The following is a 19068-nucleotide window of genomic DNA, read 5'->3' on the forward strand; positions in this document are numbered from 1 at the left end:
TATGTGTAAGGATGTTAGACATCCTTGGATAGCGTGTTTGTAGGACATGGGGGTGACATGGATATCATAAAAAGCATAATAACCTGCACGAGGGGGAACGCTACTGCAAAATGATAGCGAGAATGTGGCTTACTCGATGGTGATTGGTTGGAAGGTGTGAAAGAAGAAGGCAGGAATATTTGAAAGCGGCAAGGGACCCGTTGGGGACTGTTATAAGGGGAGCAGAGGGATTGGTTAGAAGGAAGGCATGGGCGGAGATTGGAGAAGGGAAGATGATAAAAGGGAAGCGAGAGGGCAGGAGGAGGGGACGCTCATCAGAGTGGTGTTGGCTGGTGGTAGGCACTGGACGTTGTTGTTAAGGACAATAAACTTTGTTTAACACGTAGGCTTTCACGACCAATTTTATCCACAATATAGGTTTTTGGGTTAGATCGCATAAATATAAATGTGTCGTTAAACCCGCCACCACCCGACACAGCCAATGAGTAAGGTTTGTCACGTAAACAAACATCACATTTATCCCTTTATTTAAGACCGAAACAGGATGATTTCTACACAAATTTGGCTGTCGCCTGATGATTGCAGTTGTAATTACTGGCGAAACGTCGTAATCAAATTGTAAATGTTGCTGTACTCGTAGCGAATTGGCACGTTTTGTTAATGTCACAACCCTTCCTAGTTTCGCTGTGTCGGGTGGTGGCGGGTTTAACAGGCACGTTTATATTTACGCGATCTAACCCAAAAAACTCCCTTATGAACAATAAACTTCATCCAAGAAGCTGCCGCCCTTTGAGTCCTTCATTGCGTATGCATGGGTAAACTTGATTTGAAGCTTTTGTGACTGCAGGAATTACTCTTTGCTTCTTTTGGTAAAGTCACGGAGAAAGAAAATGAATTAAATAATAGAATGCGACATTTCGATTGCAACACATGCAGTTGTCATCAGGTAAAACAACATTTAAGAGACAAAACACAGACATGGAGTCACACAGACAGACACATCTTGTGAGGCAATATTATATTTATTAGCACTCTATTATACAAGGTCCCTAACACAAAGGGGTAGCGGCCCCTTTACCCGATACCTGGGGAGGTATGGTCTCCGGACTACACAGGCTCTAACACTGGGAACCCCATTAACCTCCCGTCTTCCGGCTGGGGCCCTAGGGGAGCCTATGCTGACCCAACCGTGCCAGGGTCTTCGGGTCCTGACCACTGGCCTCACTGAGCTCCGGCCCTTAGAAGGACGGCGGAGCTTGGGGTCCAGGGTCCTAACTTCAGCCCAGGTCTTCAGTCTTCGACTTGGAGGTGACCGAGCCGGACCCTTGAGAGGTCCGGATTATATACTTGTTCGTGGCTTGCTCCGCCTTAGCCACGCCTCCCTTCAGAATTTTCTGGAAGGTGACATCATTCCCCAGTCCCCCCTCCCAGGGTCCGGGGAATGTGTCCCAGGATCCGCTTCCCAGGGATTGTCGTTGGGCCCTTGGGCCATAGTCACTAACACTGGCGTGATATCACTTCCACCCCCTGTTGACAAGAAGGGGGAGCTACCCGCTAACAGGATTGGGAGTGCCGATTAATGACTCTACACATGGGTAGTGATTCAACGTCGCCTCCTACCGCGGGCGAACGGCGGGGCAACGCAAAATAAAAAGTGTGCAGTTCTTCAGTCTGACTGCCATTGCAGTATTGTTTGCGTCGTTCACAAATCTTTTTTAAACTACAAAGCGATGTATTACTCATCACTGCGAGTCGAAACCGCCATCCAGTGTCAGTGAAGTGCGCGCACATAAGAAAGCCCGCAAGAAGATAAAGGAGATTAAGTTAGACGTGTCCAATCGTGTTGATGAAGGGGGACATGCACAGTGGACATTGGCGTCGCTGGAGGCCTCGCCAACGAAGAGAGGAGAGCTCAGTAACAGCAAGAAGAGGGGACGATCCACCCTCTTTAACTCTCTGACTCCACCACTCACTCATCTACCACTCACTCATCAACCACAAACTTCCTCCTCGTGCTATTTTGGCCTTGATAGGTGTTCACTCACATCACATGCCCCATCAGTCTGTTCAGACTATACGAGGGATCTATGTGTGTACATGTGAATGATGTAGGACCTATATTTTTGCTTTATTTACCTGATTAATGCCTATTAGTCCATCAATAGGCAAGGGCTCAGGGTTATTCTTCATTCTTTCGGGGTCCCTGACTCTGCTCACAATCATTAAGTACCTTCATGATGATGGGAAGGCCTGGGTAAAGCTGCGTGGCCAGGAGTCAGAACCATTCCGTTTATCTTGGGGCGCGACAGGGATGTCCTCTGGCTCCGACATTATTTAACATAATTTAATCACGTAGTCCGATAAGTGTTTTATGGATATATCAGAGTAATTTACACCTGGTAAAGATACAATAGGAGGCTGATCGATGCCCTGGTGCTGTCAAGGGATTCCTCCCTATTGGTCAGCCATGTTATGTATGCAGATGATCTTAATTGCTGCTCACTCTGAGAAGGAGTTGGCGTCTACTGCTCAACGTAGGGCATGCTACTAACAGGTGGGGTGAGGCCTTACCAGCAGCCCCACCAAACAAAGCACCTGCCTGGGTATTTAAGAAGTCAGGATTTCCCAAACTCAGTGGGTTTGGGCTAAAGCTCGGGTGAGGGCTAGGGATGAGCTTATGGTTAGGGTTGCATTGACAAAAGTGTGGCTGTCAGAAGTAAACGCGCAATCTCAGGGTCTGAATTGTTGGTAGAGGTTGATGCGCAGAAACTGCAGGAAAAAAAAACCGCCATATTCGTCACCATCTCTGCCTTTATAAACAGAAGCTGTGTATAATAGTCTAACGTGATCCTTTTTCGTGTTTATAATGATAAATGTGTGGAGTATTTTGGGATGTGTGCTGCGAAGCATAATAGCCTTGCCAGCAGCATTTTGCATTTCCATTAAAAGAAATCCATATTGTAATATCACGAGGCAAATTAAAGGAACAGGGTTTAATATTGCATGTTTGTTTTTGTCACCGCAAGGTCGTGCTGGGTTATTTTTAGAACATTAATTATTGATACAGGAATGTAATCAAGGGAATTGGAAGCCAGGGGGAATTGGAGGCCTGAATTGGTTGATCATGCACGGATATGAAACTCCCCAAGCCCCCTCTTGGTCTTTGCGATGGCCAGGATGTGGCAGTACAGCAAAATTGGTTAGTAAATGCATCTGTGTGGGCTGTTAAGCCTTATTCCCGTTAGAGGTTCCTGGATTGCTCAGGGTGTATTAGATCGCCGAGCTGAGATTTATGAAAAACTGGAATCGAATCTTTTTTTTATTCGTCATTAAACTTTTTTTTTTAAAGTGTAGCGAGTTGATAGTCTCAGCCCGGTCACGAATGACTGCAAAACGACTCCATAATATTTGCTATGTCCCTCAAGATGGCTCTATTCCAGACCTGCGAATTAAAGATTAGGGTTGACTGCCACGTGAAGACAAACATTTTGTAGCAGGGCGTGTGGGGAAATTGTGAATGTGTGCCCCTTCATAATGTGATCATGAAAACGGTTACTTTAAGGGATCTCAGAAGTTGCTCTAAAAATGATATATTCTTTCTGCGTGTATAAAATTGTCAACATTTTGCTTGCTTTGACAACTTGATATGGTTGGCTCTGTCGGGTGGTGGAGGGATATAGTAAAATATACATTTTACCTCCACGGCTTAACCCAAAACAATCTAATTATGAATCATAATACTTGTCAGGAAAGCCCATGTGTATACATATATACACAACATTAATAATTATCTTAAACTGCACCTCAGGCGGTCTACGGGCGGTCTGGTTTCATCCCACGTGCAACGCATTAAATACAACTAAATTTCCAATCCTATTCAAAGACAACTTTGCATTCCGATCTGGAATGCATAACTTATCCAGTCGCTCCCCACACTCACCCTTCCCAACCTCACTCTACCGCTGAATTACAGCCTCCCAGACCGTGCGGGTTTGGTTTTATTTTGGCACAGGTAAAACCCATGGGTAATAAATGCTCATTTTCGATGGGGACACGGTTCCAGAAACCTTGCTACAGCAGAAAAAACAGAAAAGCAGTCGTGCATCAACATGCTACAACCAGCACACAAACAAATATTAAGCCTAATAGAACGCATCGCGTAAACTTAAAGTCTGCAAAGCGGAGGGATCAATTGCACGAACTGTACACTTGGTCGTGGGGAGTTATTAGACCACAATTTACCACGATTGTCTGCGAGGGATGATGATGAAGGTGAGGAGTCGAGTGCATGGGGGCATAGCAATTGAGGACACGTATTTTGTTGCACAACGTGAACCCCGTTTTATATATGTTTTTGTTTGGTTGATAACGCACCGGCCCAGCATCAGACGGAACTTTTGAAGGTAATTCTGTGCCTACATAAAATTCCATTGTGAATATTGACGGGTTTTTTTTTTATCGATAACCTTATCCTTGCTGTTGTAAAAAAAAGTCTCATTGTTGTTGAGCAAGGTAATAAAAAAAGGCGTTTGACTTTGCCCGCTTGCCTCAATTTGTCCGGAAGCGCGAGGGGGGAGGGGCAAAGCCGTCCTCGTGGGCATTAGGTGGCGCTAGCGGTGCGCGCATTGATAGGGCACGCGCGCCCGTTACTCGAAACGACGCGCACGGGCGCAGCGGCCCTTGCCAAATTCACTGATCGACGAGGGGCCTCATCCCCGCGCCCGTTGTGGGTCGTGGGAGTCAATTGACCCCACGCCTTGTCACTGCCGGTCGCTGCGAGTCTGTGAAGGCGGGGCGGCACAGACGTTGGGAGCATATACGTACTGTGCAACGATTCATTTTCTCTTCTTCTTGGTTCTTTCGGTAAAGTCACGTAGAAGGGAAATAATAAAATTATAAAAATAAAACATAATAAAATAATTCTCACGACGTTTCGGCCACAACGCAAGCAGCCGTCCTCAGGTGAAGACCAGGTCTGTCGGGGAGACAGCGTCTGAATGGTTTCTGATTCATTTTCTGTACTTGCGAGCTGCTGATAAGGTGGAAAGTCACAAATACTAGTCCCAGGTAAACTTGACAGAAGGAAGTTGCAATGTCAGTTGTTAGCGGGCCACCTGTTCAAAAAAATATAAACATGCTTCAAATCGATTTAAACTATTGCCATTGTAGTGCGTATTTAATGTGGCCCTGCACTCTGATGTTGTAGGAGAAAACATTTATTAAAAAGTCGATTTAATTAAGTAGAACGTGTTGTCTATATTTATTGAAAGTTGCGCATGATTATGTGACGTCACATTTCTCACCCCCCCCCTCGTCACACATCGTCACAAATGTCTGACACCCCCCCCCCCCCAGGTGCGTGACGTGATTTATGGACGGCCCTTATATACAAATATAAATACATGGTTTTTTGTTGTAAACGGCGTCGCTCAATGAACAGACGCCACAATGGTGTAGTTAAATAACTGAATCTGAGCCAAGCATTTTAATACGAATATTCGCCTATTATGAACCTAAACCTCGTGTCCGATCCTCTAGGCAACTGCATCTCTACACAGACACTGATTCCCCCCCCCCCCAGAACCCACACACATCTGCGGCGTCGCTTCATCCCAACCCCCTGCTCCTCACTCTCTCCTGTCCATCATTAACCCCCCCCCCCCCACCGCCATGAGTACTCCTCGCTGTATTATGTATTATCAGATGTGATTGGCAAGATCACTTCCATGTAAACTATGGGACTCCGTTGAAAGCAAAAATTGCGTCCAAATGAGCAACATTTGCAGCGAGTGGCAGGCGCCACGCCGCATTCATTGATCGCGTTACATCAGAGCGGGAGCGAGTGCCGCTTGTCAACTGGTGCCACTGCGCCTAGCCCAGCAATCGGTCTATACAAAGAAACATATTTTGGTAGTACACTGCTGGATGAAGGTAATAATCGAACTCTTTTCTCCGGTTACACAGTGCATTGTTTAAACACTTATTTTCACGCCCATCACTAAATCGCCCGGAATGCGTCCGATCTCGGAAGCTTAAGCAGGAGCAGATTTGAGCTTTGACAGTACTCGGATGGGTGACCACTATGAGGAAAAAGACAGGTGCAATAGGTGTTGCGGAGAGTTGAGGGCAGAAGATCAAAATCAATTCATGATTGTGCTGCACCCCCCCCCTCCTCCTTCATCAACCCGCACTGATTGCCTTGGTGACGCTTGATCGCATATTCCTCACCACCCACAAGGTGTGGGGATGACCCATATCAGCAGTGGATTTACAAAAAAATGTCTGTACAATAAAGAACTCGTCGTTTTTTGATAAAGTGGCATGCGGGACAGAGGTTTGAGGGGGGGGGGGTCTATCGGAGGGAGCTGGGGGATAAAATAGCTAATGCGTGGAATCTTGACATCCGTTGTCACAATTGTCAAACGAATAAAAAGAAACCAGAAGCAACTTGCAGTGATGCTGGATTTCACTGTGCTCTCGGTCTTCCATATAGCCCCTGGAGGAAACTGTATGGCAGCCTCTTCTTTGTCTGCCCGTACATGTGTCACTTACATCTGGCCGTCTGTATTTTTGTCTACCTGTACATCTGCTGCGCGTATATATAGAGCATACACTGACACGGTACTATTACTCTGTAGAGCGATGTGATTTTTCCATGACTTTCAGTTCAATTTAACGTACCGTTGAGTCTTGCAGCTGGTCATTAACTGAAAAACGGGGCAGCTCAATTGATATCCGATCAAGCATTGGATAAGCGACATTAAAAAACATAATGATGAAGCCTACAAAGGATTATTTTATCAACCCACCCTCTTGGGGAATTCCACCCGGGCGATCGGACTTATGCCCCCATAGGGGTTGCTTCGTGCTTTATGAGTGAGTGGCTGGGCGAGGGAGCCAGGTGGCTCAGGAGCTGAGATTAGGGATGTGTCGATTATACGATAATTATTTTCGTTTTTTTATGCCGCCGAAGGACCTCCGCATTGCAGAGATGCGATCTCCTCACGTGGTAGTTGAAACAATTTGGAAGTTCCTTAAATCATCCTGCCTCTGTCCACCCACCAGTATCAATATAAAAATTGATAAGCAGACAATATTTACCCAATATAACTGTCTCTCCACATAATAAAGAAAATTGGACTCTAGAATGGATTTCTTTGTCTGGTTTGTGTCGTCTCCAACGTATTATCTCTCTCGTCTGTTCGATTATCGTTGAGGTATCTGCTCTGTTTGACATAATTAGTAAATAATGTATTCGTTCACGCACAATTAATTCCATGGATATTCATATTCCATGCATCTTGAGCGTAATAATGGATTGAGATTGATTAATTGATTAATCGTAACGTGCCTAAACGTGTTACTTCAAAAGTCCAGACTAATGATGTTGGTGCAACGTCGTTTAACACGTTGCCCTTAAAATATTGGTCACGCTTCTCGTGTGTGTATGTAACTCGTGTTTGTGTGGAATGTGTGTCCGTCCGAAATGTGTATGGTGAGGCAGCCCCGAGTAATATTCTATGGGAAATTAAGTCCTCTGTGTATACATTATTCGTGTTAACGCATTGTATGTCACGTCTGTGTACTAAATAGTGTGTGTGTGTGCATATACTGTGCGAGTATGAAATGTGTATGTATTTTATATAGTGTGTGTGAAATGCATGTGTGTGTGTGTGGGGAGAGTGGTCGTGGAGCGGTTAGCGCGCCACGCTACGAACTCGGCGACTCGAGTTCGATTCCCGCTCGCGGCCAACACCCCAGTGACAATCATCTAAACCGGTCCTGGGCATCCCCTAGGTCGACTCAATCTCAAATGAGTACCTGATGCGGTGCATAAACATCACCACTAGGGCGACAAAAGCGGCCGGGCGTGGTGCTGGCCACCCCATCCCCTCGTGTGACGTGCCGGCCTTCATAGGTGCTCGCTAACAGCACTTGCCACAACAGTATAAGTCTATACGGGGGATCTTTGTATTTGTTTTTGTATCCGTGTAATCCTTACAGTAGCGCACCACGTTAATCGCTCTGGGGCTCGGAGTGCCTACGTGTGTACACTCCGCCGGGCTAGATATTGAAACCGGGATGTTCATCGCGTCAGGCCATTTCCCAGCCGGGATTATATTTAATCCGGGATTGGATCTGCAGTTTGGTGCGCGCGGGGGTCGCCACGCAAGGCCATTACCTGTTGACACCCGGATTAAAGAAGCGCAGCGGGTGGTGGGGGGGGTGCGGGGATTTTACGGGCGGGGGGTGAGGGGCGGGGGTGCGGGGGGTGAGGGGCGGGGGTTCGAGGGGTTCGGGGGGTTGAGGGGCGGGGGTGCGGGGGGTTGAGGGGCGGGGGGTTGAGGGGCGGGGGTTCGGCGGGGGGTGCGGGGGGTGAGGGGCGGGGGTTCGAGGGGTTCGGGGGGTTGAGGGGCGGGGGGTTGAGGGGCGGGGGGTTGAGGGGCGGGGGTGCGGGGGGTTGAGGGGCGGGGGGTTGAGGGGCGGGGGGTTGAGGGGCGGGGGTTCGGGGGGTGAGGGGCGGGGGTTCGGGGGGTGAGGGGGTGAGGGGCGGGGGTGCGGGGGGTGAGGGGCGGGGGTTTCGGGGGGTTGAGGGCGGGGGGTTGAGGGGCGGGGGTGCGGGGGGGTTGAGGGCGGGGGTGCGGGGGGTTGAGGGGCGGGGGGTTGAGGGGCGGGGGTTCGGGGGTTAGAGGGGTTCGGGGGGTTGATGGGCGGGGGGTTGAGGGGCGGGGGGTTGAGGGGCGGGGGTGCGGGGGGGTTGAGGGGCGGGGGGACGGGGGTGCGGGAGGGTTGAGGGGCGGGGGTGCGGTGGTCAGTACCAATGAGTGTGCGAAGCGGGAGGGAGCTCCCGCAGCAATGGACAGATTTAATCCCCTCTCATCGTCACGAAATATCTTAATCAGGTATCATAAATACGGCAATTGATCAATGTTGAGGCTGCTGCTGTTTCTGATGATGATTCTGCTGCCGCCGTTGCTGCGTACGGCGATGTTTGCGTTTATAATGATGTGGTGACGATTATTTAAATGCGTAGTAACCGGCGAGTGATATTTTTCTTTTGATCGACTCTGGAGTTTGAGGCCCGTGTTTATTCGATACTGCGCGTGCATATGCCCCAGGGCTTCCGTGCGCCGCGCATCGTACAGCACAGATGCGTGTCAAACGCTTCCACGTGAACGCACGGCATCGGGTGCGCAACACACGCCGTTGACGCATCGCCTGTTACACAAAAAAAGGACTCGAGCTTGGCAAGACATTGACAATGTGCACGTGTATGATGAAATCAAGTATTAATACACAACCAATCCGTCAATCGACTGCTCGATGAAGGCCTCCTCACGCGTGGTCGGTCATGGGATGGCGGGGGGGGTGTTGATTGACCATACTCACTACGGTCGTTGGTGAAGGACATGACCCCGGAGCGGTTCAGATATCACCTATATCTGATGTAAGTTGTAGCCGGGAATTGAACTCGGATGGTCCGGTTTTTAGAGCGCAGTACGCTAACCACTGCGCCACTATGCATATGAGAATGTAAATTAAATATGCATAGCAATGCAGCACCTCAACCTCTCCCACGATTCGATGCATCGTTACGATTGAAGTCACAATTTGATACATACTAAATTCTCTACTTGTTTTGTGTTTCGCGTATGTTGTGTGCTTTGTTTTGTCGATTCTCCTAAATTGCATATTTGCATGTACACTTTAAACAGTCGATCCTTACTCGCACGACTCACTGAACACAACGTGAGCAGAATAATCTATCGTGGTTGAAAAGCACAGCAACATCCACTCGAGGTGCTTTATGTAAACGACTATTGATCTCCACTCAGAAACAAACACGAGTGTTAAACGCAGGGGGAAAAAAAACATTAGCCTCTCACCGTCGTCAAACCATCACAAAAGCACGCGAATTGATTTCCACATGGAATCTGCCGATCGATGGGAGAACATTTCTCGAGCTTGCCTAGTATACGGTTTTAAAATCTGAATTCTTTCCACCCACATAGGCATGGGTAATTGAGACGGCGCGTATCGCTAGGGAAGACAACAGGGGATGCAGGTGGAGGTGCCTGATGATTCTAGTTGTAATTCCTGGTGAAACGTGAGTTTACTGTCCAACACACTGGTGTGCTGTACTAGTAACGACTTGACATGTTTTATTTTTTACGTGACAAACCTTACTAATTGGCTGTGTAGGTTGGTGGTGGGTTTAACGACACATTTATATTTACGCGATCTATCTAAAACAACCTCGATTGTGTAGCTCTCGGGTGTCCAGCATTTCGCTTCACCTGTTGGGAGCTTATTCAGAGTTCAGCTTTTGAAGAAGCTCTCAGTATCTATTAGCAAAACGTTGGACATCGTGCACAACAACACGCGGTACAAAAGGGAAAACACGTGAGAGAGCTATACGGGTCACCCACGAAAACCTATCCCCCCACAATCTACAGATTGCGTAAAATGTATTCTACCTTGAGACGGTTTCAATTCAGCAGTGATGTATTTGTGTGTGCGTTCGGGCCCCTTTGCTCGCACAAACGCAGATTACGGGCGACACCGATTCCCGAACTGCCTCTGCGGTCTTGTGGTCGCGTCTAAATCGAATGTCTATTTCGAGGTGATGGAGAAACCAGCTGGTTGATGGTGGAGGAGAGGAGGCGGAGGTTATGAGAAGGGCTTGGATTAACCTGCATGCTTTGTCGTTTCCATGCAACGGAATTGAAAACGTCGCAAGTAAACACGTTGTATATTTGTGACTCGGTAATGCGCCGAGGGAAACCGGTATCGTCAGGGCCATGGCGGGTGTGCCTCTGCAAGCAGATGCACGATGGCGTCAATTGCTCCTCACGTGGCGCGTGACCTGCTGCTAAGTAAATATAATGGTAATTGACTTTCTTGTGTGTTAAACCAGCGTGCGTGTGTTTGTTTTTGCACGCGTTCTCGTCTTTGACGATAACAATAATGTATTTTAATTTGATGAGCTGTCTCTCGCTTCCTTCTTCCTCCCCTCCCAGTCGTCTGCCCTGCCCCGTTTCAGGTTCCCATTCAAGTCCAGGCTCAAGACTTTATTCACTCTTCCTCTCTGCTCATAATTGTGTCTCTCGCGCTCTCCCATACTGTAAGTTGTCTTGAGTCGCACCTTTTTCAATCCTTCCTTTTCTTCTCAGAGATTTAAAATTCTACCCCTCTCTCCATCACCTGTTCATCATGTCCATGAGTATAGATGTATGGTAGCAGCAACTGGACAGTGAGGGATGGCGACGGTGGATAGACCGAGGCCATCAACCAGCAGTGGATGGACGATGGCTGATAATGATGACCACAACCATAATCCCTCTTTAAATGTGTAATGAGGACTTGACACACTTCTCTTGAGATGGAACTCTATTGAAGACAAATTCACTTGACACAGGCGGAGACCCTGATTCTCCCGCACATCTCTCTTTTATACGGACCGAGGCCACGTCCCCCTTCCCGAACCTTCTCACTGACTCTGGATGCTCGCTCCACCAGCAGATTCTACCGTCCTCTTCCATCACCTGACCGTGCTCCCTTCTCGATCATTCCCATAGCCACCAGTTTCCCCACAATCACAGATGACACCCCTGTCATTACCTCCCGTAGCAACTAGTCCACTCACACCTTATGTAGATTCTACTGTCATTAAAATGTATCTCGATGCACTCTTGTACATAATTAATTGTATATTTGCCTTGATGTAGCGTTATACATACACGTGTGTGTGTATTCGCCATAGGTAAGCGTCACTGATGTAAGTTATCCATAGGTTCAACTGTCGCAGGGCAACATTTTCTGCATGGGTTTAGATTATTACACGTTGTGTATGGTCATATGTGGAGCGGTGGCGCAGTGGTTAGCACACTTGTGCAACAAAACCAGCGACAATGACTTGTGCTCCTGACCACAGCTAACTTCAGTTGTAAAGTAGTATCTAAAACCTGTCCTGAGCCACCCCTAGGTTGACTCGACTTAAAACGAGTACCTGGCTCGGTGCGTAGACATCGGCACTGGGGGAGACAGATGCAGGTGGCTGGGCGTGAAGCTGTGGCCACATTACTCCCTCGTGCACCATTTTTAACTTAATAGGTGCTCGCTAACAATACGTTCCCAAGCAGTCTACGCAGCAACGTGGGATTTGTAACCTCCAAAGAATGTTATGCAATGTTTAATGTATTTGCTCGAAATGCCACATTTTACACGCTACGATATTTCTAGTAATTTAAATGCAGTCTATTTGTGACGATTCCATTGGGCGTTTATCACATGAAATAATTATGAGTGCAAAGTATTGTGCTTGGCATATGTGATTGCTGTCGGGATGGATAGGGGGTCGCTAATTATGCAACCTCTTGGCCAAACGTTTGCTTTTGCAATTAACTTATGACGCAGAGATGAACAAATATTTAAATTACCTTTTAAACATTTAGAAAATCCTACTTGAAGTGTTTTTAAAAAATACAGCTTTCGACGTCTTTTGAGACACTTTACAAAAAGATGAACAGTGTAGTTGGTTTGTTTGTGTGAGATGTCATTATTTTTTTATAGCAATGCTTTACTTATGATGGCAATTTAAAGATGAACTAGCTGTACTACCCGGCTTCGCCCGGGACTTGTATCCACCACGCCCGGCCGCCTTTGTCTCCCCAGTGGCGATGTTAATACGCCACACCAGTTACTCGTTTTGAGGCTGAGTCCCTCCCTCACCGCTCTCCCTCCCTCACCGCTCTCCCTCCCTCACCGCTCTCCCTCCCTCACCGCTCTCCCTCCCTCACCGCTCTCCCTCCCTCACCGCTCTCCCTCCCTCACCGCTCTCCCTCCCTCACCGCTCTCCCTCCCTCACCGCTCTCCCTCCCTCACCGCTCTCCCCCCCTCACCGCTCTCCCCCCCCCCTCACCGCTCTCCCCCCCCTCACCGCTCTCCCCCCCTCACCGCTCTCCCTCCCTCACCGCTCTCCCTCCCTCACCGCTCTCCCTCCCTCACCGCTCTCCCTCCCTCACCGCTCTCCCTCCCTCACCGCTCTCCCTCCCTCACCGCTCTCCCTCCCTCACCGCTCTCCCTCCCTCACCGCTGAACGTGACACTTTTTTACTGAATGGCCGTGTTGGGTGGTGGAGGGTTACAACACATTAATAAATAAGGCGATCTAAACCCAATAACGTTGTTTATGATTAATGTTTGCGAAAGCGTACGTGTTACAAATTGACTAACTTTACTTAATAACCAGGCTACAGTCTACATGATAGACTGCCAGTACACCCACCCAGCTGAATAAGCAGGCTACAGTCTACATTATAGACGGCCAGTACGCTCAACCAGCTTAATGACTATTTGTACAAAAAACATTGAAAGAATCGATTATAATAACCAGGCTATAGTCTACATTATAGACTGCCAGTACACCCACTCAGCTTAATAAGCAGGCTAGAGTCTACATGATAGAGTGGCAGTACGCTCACCGAGCTTAATAAGCAGGCTACAGTCTACATTATAGACTGGCAGTACACTCACCCAATTTAATAAGCAGGCTACAGTCTACATTATAGACTTGCAGTACGCTCACCCAGCTTAATGACTATTTGTACAGTCAACATTTAAAGAATAGATTCTTGGCGCGTTGGGTTTAAAAGTAATATTAATTGCACACATTGTGGTGGGGGGGGGGGGAGTGAAGAGTACGTGAAACTGTGATGAATTTACCTCAGAGTCGCGTGGTGGGTGTCGATGCCTAGTAGCGTGCAGAGCCTCCGGCCTCGCGAAAATTGGCCACCCGGCAGAGGCAGGGTACGGGTGCCGTTCCCCCCCCCCCCCCGCGCTACAATAATACTGTCTAATCGCTATTATTTTATTATCTACGGAGCCTATAATAGTAATTGAACACATTGGGGTGGGAGGGGAGTGAAGAGGACGTGAAACTGTGATGAATTTACGTCAGAGTCGCGTGTTAATGCGTGCGCCTATTTTTAAGGGGAATTAAAAATGGCGTCCACCCCGCGCCGAAGGCGTCGCTACCCGTTGGCAGGGGCAACCGCCGTCCGATGAAAGCGGTGAAGGCGTGGCTACCCGTTGCCAGGGGCAACCGGCGTCCAATGAAACTGCAGCCCGCGGCGAAGGCGTCGCTACCCGTTGCCAGGGGCAACCGCCGTCCAATGAAAGCGGCGAAGGCGTCGTTACCCGTTGCCAGGGGCAACCGCCGTCCAATGAAAGTGCGTATGGTCCGGCGACACACACACACACACACACAGACAGACAGACAGACAGATTCGCGATTATATATATATAGATTCGCCTGTGAAGGACGCGGGGATCGATCGCGCAATTTTTGGCATGGGAAGCGTGGAGCGGCGCGGTGAAATGTATAAATAAAGTAGAATAGCACAAAATCCGAAATTAAACCACTTTAAAGGTGACGGAGAAAAAAACTGACATGCCTATTCCCATCGCGGGGCACGGGACGTGCCTCCCGGCAAATCCCTCGCAAGCGAGCGTACACAGACGGACAGACAATTGTAGAGTAGGACGTTTGGCTGGTAATTGCATCCAGCATAAGCGAAACGTCCTACTCTCAAATGGTAATTTTTGTGGTTTGACGCTTGAATACACCGGTGGGCTAAAGCAGTGAACTATTAGTGTTTTATGAACGGGACACTTTGTTACTGATTGGCCGTGTGGGGTGGTGGAGGGTTTAAACACATTAATAAAGAAGGCGATGTAAAGCCAATAAGGTTGTTTTTGACTAATGGTTGCGAAAGCGTACGTGTTACAAAATGACTGACTTTACTTATTAACCAGGCTACAGTCTACATTATAGACTGCCAGTACAAGCACCGAGCTTAATAAGCAGGCTACAGTGTACATTATAGACTGGCAGTACGCTCACCCAGCTGAATGACAATTTGTACAGTGAACATTTAAAGAATCGATTATTGGCGCGTGGGGTTTAAACATAATGATACAGTTGTTTTTTAATGAGAAATGGTAATTGTTGTGTTTGAACGCTTGAACACACCGGTGGCCTAAAGCAGTGAACTATGATTGTTTTATCAACGGGACACTTTTTTACTGGTTGGCCGTGTGGGGTGGTGGAGTGTTACAACACATTAATAAATAAGGCAATCTAAACCCAATAACGGTGTTTATGAATAATGTTTGCAAAAGCCGACGTGTTAGAAAATGACTAACTTTACTTAAGAACCAGGCTACAGTCAACATTATAGACTGGCAGTACACCAACTCAGCTTCATAAGCAGGCAGCTTAATAAGCAGGCTACAGTCTACATTATAGACTGGCAGTGCACTCACCGAATTTAATGAGCAGGCTACAGTGTACATTATATACTGGCAGTCCGCTCACCCAGCTTAATGACTATTTGTACAGTCAACATTTAAAGAATAGATTTTTGGCGCGTGGGGTTTAAAAGTAATTACGCAATTGTTTTGTCATTGCTATGTAATGTTTTACAGTTTTCATAAGATTTTACATGTATTTTCCCCCCGGGCAAGGCTGGGTATATCGAGTTTATAGCATAAAGTCGTCGCTTGACACGGGTGGGGTGTGGAGGCGTAGTACCGCGCAGAGCCTCCGGCGTCGCCTAAATTGCCTAGCAGGCATGACGCTGGGTACAGGTGGCGTTCCCTACCCCCCCCCCCCCCCCGTGCTACAAGAATGCAGTGTAATCGCTATAATGTTATTATGTACCGACCGTATAATATAAATTTCACACATTGTGTTGGGGGGGGGAGTGAAGAGGACGTGAAACTTTGATGCATTTACCTGACAGTCGCGTGCTGGGTGTCGAGGCCTAGTACCGTGCAGAGCCTCCGGCCTCGCCTAAATAGGCCACCCGGTCGTGAAACTTTGATGAATTAACGTCAGAGTCGCGTGTTAATGCGTGCGCCTATTTTGAAGGGGAATTAAAAAAGGCGTCCACCCCGCGCCGAAGGCGTCGCTACCCGTTGCCAGGGGCAACCGCCGTCCAATGAAAGCGGCGAAGGCGTGGCTACCCGTTGCCAGGGGCAACCGCCGTCCAATGAAACAGCAGCCCACGGCGAAGGCGTCGCTACCCGTTGCCAGGGGCAACCGCCGTCCAATGAAAGCGGCGAAGGCGTCGCTAGCCGTTGCCAGGGGCAACCGCCGTCCAATGAAAGTGCGTATGGTCCGGCGACACACACACACACACAGACAGACAGATTCGCGATTTTATATATATAGATATGTTATAATTGTGGTCAATTCATGTAGTGTACCAACAACTGCTTTGACGAATGGAATAATTTCTCCGTGCATACTTTGAGCACACGATAAGTATTACCTCTGGCAAAGATAAGCAACGTTAGCAAAAGTTGGTGGAGGCTGGACAAATATTGGCTTATTATTTGGACGTATTTGGAAATTATTTCATGACTTCAGTCTTTCAAAGTCTTACATTTTTATTGAAAACTTTACTTATCCAGATATTTAAGGTACCGTTGATATTTCTAAAATAAAAATCCAGTTGTTTTTTTCTGATAGATATTGAGACTTGCTTAATTTGATTTATTCCACTTCTAATACAGTGAGGGAAAAAATATTTGATCCCCTGCTGATATCCCGTTTTTACAGTTTGCCCACTGACAAAGAAATCATCAGTCTATCATTTTAATGGTAGGTTTATTTGAACAGTGAGAGACAGAATAACAACAACAAAATCCCGAAAAACACATGTCAAAAATGTTATAAATTGATTTGCATTGCTCAAATGGTTTTGTGACGACAGCGCATTGCTGCCACAGTGTCGATAGCGCGAAGAAGTGTGCTCATCTTATAAACGCGATGTCCGCATAGACAAACAGCGCCCGTATAGCCTTAACATTATACCATTGGGGCAAGTGCTGTTAGTTAGCACCTGTGAAGGTGGAACACGGGTGGTGGGTGGCCAGCAACACGGCCGGTCGACTTCGTGGCAATATTTACACACCGCAACAGGTACTCAATTGAGACTGAACCAACCTAGGGGAGGCTCAGAACCAGTTGAGATAATCGTCACCGGTGTTGGCCGTGAGTGGTAATGGAACTCGGGTTGCCGAGTTCGTAGCGCAGCGCGCTAACTGCTACCCTACCACTACCCACACAAGCTAACATGGGTAAAAGTGTGCAATGCGAGCGTAAATGGGGTTTGCTGCTGGGCTCTAGGCCCAATCACACGGCCCGGGGTATTGGGGGGCGGAGCCCAGTATGGGGGGCGTGTGGGAGGGGCCGCCGTTCACCTCGGCTCCAATTGGAAGCGAGGTGAATGGGGGTGGAGCCAGCAGGGCAGTATGGGAAGGCCGGATCTGACGATCCAGAAGGGGAGAAGTCAGGGTCACGTGGGAGAGAGGATATAGGTGGGAGCCTGGAAGGGATCGGGGTCAGTTGCGGGAGTAAAGAGGCTGAGCCACGTTGGGTGGTGAGAGGGGATCCGCGCCATCAGCCATGTGGCCAAAGGACCTTCAGCACGCCAGTCGGCCAGCGGTGTGCGGAGTGCGGGAGTGGAGGAGCTAACGGAGGAGCGTGTGTGGACGCGCACAAGGAGACGCTGGTCCGCTGTCAGGAGCAGCGGGGTGTGAGGAAGAGCGGAGGAGCTGACAAGGGAGCGCATGCGGGGCGCGCGCGAGACGATGCTGATCCGCGGACAGGACCAGCGGGGTGCGGAGAAAGAAACCAAATAAAAGACCAACGGAGACCAGCAGTGCCTGACGGAGTCTTTTATTACATGTGTACAGATATACACGCTCACTCATTCAAACATACGGGTCTGGTTTATTACGATTCGGAGTCTATATTGGAATCAATACTCATTGATTGTCTTGAGCAGAATTTCAAACCTTTATTGTTCCCATAGTTGTTTATCCCGTTTTTACAGCTGCGTTCACTCCACTAGCGTACATATAAAATTTATCTAAGACCATATATCATATCATGCACGATTCGATACATGCGCCATAAGTGTAACAATCAGAGTTGATTGATTTTTTATCTTTCCACGACGAATCGACAAATGTAACTGACTCTCAATTGAACCCTCACCTACTTCCCTCCCTGCCCCCAATCAATAATGGCTCGCATGTAAATCTGCAGATGGGTGTCTTGCATGTGTAGTGCAGTGACTTCGGAGCTTATATTTGTAGAGGCACCTTTTATTAAAACACAGGATCTCGCCTGCTCATGCTCTGTATTCGCCAGCCTATGACCCAACACTAGCCGTCTAGCATCGGCGGCGCTGACTGAGACAGTTAACAGGCTATCTAGCGGCACAATATCGAGCGAAGATGGCAGCGATGATGGCGATGAGACGACAGCAACGACGAGATGTTCCAATCCCAAACCAGCAGCCTTAAGGCTCCCGCCCTCAGCCCCTTTTATCCTACCAGCGCGGCCTGGTTCTGCTGTGGCCGCGCCTCCCTTCTCGAACCCACTAGCGGGTTCCAGGGGCTTCCAAATGGGGGCCCTCCATGACCCTGGCCTCAGTTCCTCCACCCTGCTCACTGGCGTGTGTACTGTTTGTACACCGCAGTTGCCGCTTATGGTCAACAGCCGGCGCTATTACACTACACATGCAATCGTTCTTGTATGTGATCAGGTTTTATGCAGTGTACTTCACTGTCCACCCCGTTGACCAATCCTCCTTTCCGTCTATCGGTGCCGTGCCTACTTAAGCCTTACGGCCGTGGGGGGGGGGGGGGGGAAGGGGATTCCAGAATTATATCTCCTTTTGCTGCAGTGGAAACGTCCCCCTGGTTAATAAGAGGCTGGTGTGCCTCCGGGCCTCGCTGTCAACATTCGACCGATTCATATTTCTAGCTCATACATTGCTAGTATTTTCTCCCCCCCAAAATTACGTTGTTCCTGCGGGGGTTGACTGAGAGGTTGCGTGAGTAGAGGCGAAGCTGAATGGAGGAGCGGATTGAGGCAAGCTGAGGGTGACCTCTTAAGTCACCCCAACTGTCTTTCGCGAAAGAAGTACAACCTAATGTGAGAAATCTGACCGAACTGTGGATACTGGTTGTGCACGTGCAGCCCTCTTGT

This window comes from Lethenteron reissneri, chromosome 21, assembly GCF_015708825.2.
Source record: "Lethenteron reissneri isolate LAM-NWPU_2019-01 chromosome 21, ASM1570882v1, whole genome shotgun sequence".
In the NCBI taxonomy this organism is placed as follows: Eukaryota; Metazoa; Chordata; class Hyperoartia; order Petromyzontiformes; family Petromyzontidae; genus Lethenteron; species Lethenteron reissneri.